Source organism: Corvus cornix, chromosome 3 (genome assembly GCF_000738735.6).
Source record: "Corvus cornix cornix isolate S_Up_H32 chromosome 3, ASM73873v5, whole genome shotgun sequence".
Lineage (NCBI taxonomy): Eukaryota > Metazoa > Chordata > Aves > Passeriformes > Corvidae > Corvus > Corvus cornix.
In genome coordinates this window covers 22211582-22213966 of record NC_047056.1, presented here as the reverse complement: position 1 = coordinate 22213966, position 2385 = coordinate 22211582, and the positions used below count along the sequence as shown (strand labels likewise).

At 55.8% G+C, this 2385-nt stretch overlaps 1 long non-coding RNA gene across 1 annotated transcript; it reads right to left on the bottom strand.

The window, feature by feature from the left end:
* Window positions 1-262: 262 nt before the first annotated feature.
* LOC120411726 lies at window positions 263-1445 on the bottom strand. Its single transcript, XR_005604230.1, has 2 exons — window positions 1260-1445; window positions 263-542 (listed from the first exon to the last, which is right to left on the bottom strand). It is a non-coding gene; the product is annotated as an uncharacterized LOC120411726 (long non-coding RNA).
* Between the last annotated feature and the right edge of the window lie 940 nt (window positions 1446-2385).

The following is a 2385-nucleotide window of genomic DNA, read 5'->3' as shown; positions in this document are numbered from 1 at the left end:
TCACCTGCTCACAGTGACTAGGGTACCAGGAGTTACTTGTTGATGATATAGTTCCTAGTTTCAGATGGTCCACCACATTTTCATTGAATGTGAACAGTCTGGCAAGCTGCCATCCCAAATTAGAGATCTATTTGCTGTCTGGTCTGTCTAGAGAAAGCAACAGCTTTGGGAGACAGACACACAGACACTGACTTTTATGAACAACTTCACAAAAAAACCCCAGCCAAACCAACCAACCACAAACCATCCCACACGCCATTCAGAAGGGATCAAAGAGGACGCAGTAGCTTTTTAATACTCAGTACTGAAATACAAAGAGTTACAGTAAAGAGTGTAAGCCTTGTCTACCAAATACTACTATTAAAAGCTTACACATGTGGCCCAATATCCTTTCACATTATCTGATTCTTAGAAAAAAGACAAGGCCAGCTGCAGCAGGAGAGTGTAAACAGTCCCAGGCTTCAGTCTTTCTTCACAGAGAGTCCACGACCACCAAGGCTACGGAACATCCTCAGGCTGCTCTTGAGAGACGGACTTGGCAGCTGGAACAGAAATGAACCAGCATCCTTTTAAGACTCTAGATATGAGCTACTGCTGTCATTGCTGTAGTTGAGAGAACGACCGTAATATCAATGGCATCCTTGACATGGTACTTATGTAATAATTAATTGTGGGGAATGTCACGTTCCAGTGGGCGTAGAAACCATCCCCCGGGGTAATGAATTGCTTTTCTTTACTGGGAGAGCACAGCACGGAGCAAGAGGAGAACGCTTCGCTGTTTGCCCTCGCTCGCAGTGCGATACAGAGTTACTCTTTCACTCAGCACCCCGCAAAGGGAAGTTTAGCACTGGCGCCCTTGCTGGTGCCAAATCAAAGCGAATCCACGGCACGGCACAAAGAACGCTCTCGCTGTCTCAAGAGCCATCAGTCCCCCGGGAGCTGCCGCCCGCCGTGCCTTCAAGGCAAGCCCATCCGCAGGGTCCGCGCTGTTCCCTGAGGGAGGCGGCTCCTCACCCCCGGAATGCTGAGGGGGACGCGGAGCCCGAGCCGCGCGCCGCCGCTACCAACGCCGCGCACGCGACGGGCCGCGACACGACGCGGCACGCGCGGCCCCGCATGACGTCACCACGCCCGGCTCCCACCCGGCAGCGCCTATCAATAGCCGCGCGGGGCCGCGCAGGCGCGCGCCCGCCGTGACGTCACCGGCGACGTGAGCGCGGCCCCGCCCGCCGGGCACGGCGCTCCCCGCGCTCTCTCACCTTCTATTTTTATCCCGCCTTTGTTCCCCAGGGCCCGCCCCGCCGCCGCGGGATGGCCGGCGGGAGGGATGGCGGGATGACGCCACCCGCTTCCCGGAACGGTGACGCGGCCGCTGGAATGCGCGCGGGGCTGCGCTGCCTTAAAGGGGCAGCGCCCGGCGGCCGCGCCCGGGGGGGCGGCGCTGACGGACGGGCGCAGCTGCGGGGCCGGGGGGGCGGGGGGCGGCCGCGCTGAGCCCCGCACGCCGCCCGGTGCCGGCCCGAGTGAGGGGCTGCCGGGGAGAGCGGCTCCGCCGGGCCGGGCCCCAGCTCCCCGGGTCTCAGCCGCAGTCCGGGTGTGCCTGTCCCGGCTCTCCCGCGCGGTGCTGCCCCGGGTGATGCTCCCCGCGGGTGGTCCGGAGCGGTTCTCTCCATCACTGCTCCCGGCTCTGTCGCTGCGCTTCCCCGGAGCGCTGTCCCGGGGCGGGCACGGGGAGAAGGGAAACTCCTTCTGGCGTCTGGTCGCCTCCGTGGGGCAATCCACAAACGCACATCACTAATAAAACGATGCTAATTTACAAAGAAAGAATGCCTTGGTGTATTTCCTGTATGTTCCCACGCGAAACACAAAAGAACCAAATGCTACAAGTAGAGGATTTCTACTGATGTGTTAGGCATGAACTATTTTACATAATAAAACACAATTTCAACTCAGCCAAGAGCTGAGGGCTTCAAACTACAGGTGTTGTCCAAAGTAGGTTATCTCTGGGTCGGGGATATGCTCTGGAATAAAGCCCCTCACTCATTATAAGGTCGAGATGATGCTGTACCATCATATTTAGATCATGGCTCGTAGGGAAATCTGGGGGGTACTTAGTCACCTATGGCATGACCTTATATTCCCACTCAATTTAGTAACAACAGTTGGTTTCTTATAGGACATGGCAGATTTAATTTATTGACAGTTTCTAGGATAAGTGGAGAGAAGTCAGAAAAGGCATGAGATGAGAAGTCAGCAGATGAAGGGGAAATGCTCAGAGGGATGGAGCTCCCAGAGAAATGTAAGTCTTGTCTCCCTCTCAAATAGAACATTGATGTAAATGCAGTTAGTTATCAATAAGAGATTTTTATTACATTGCCCTAGGTG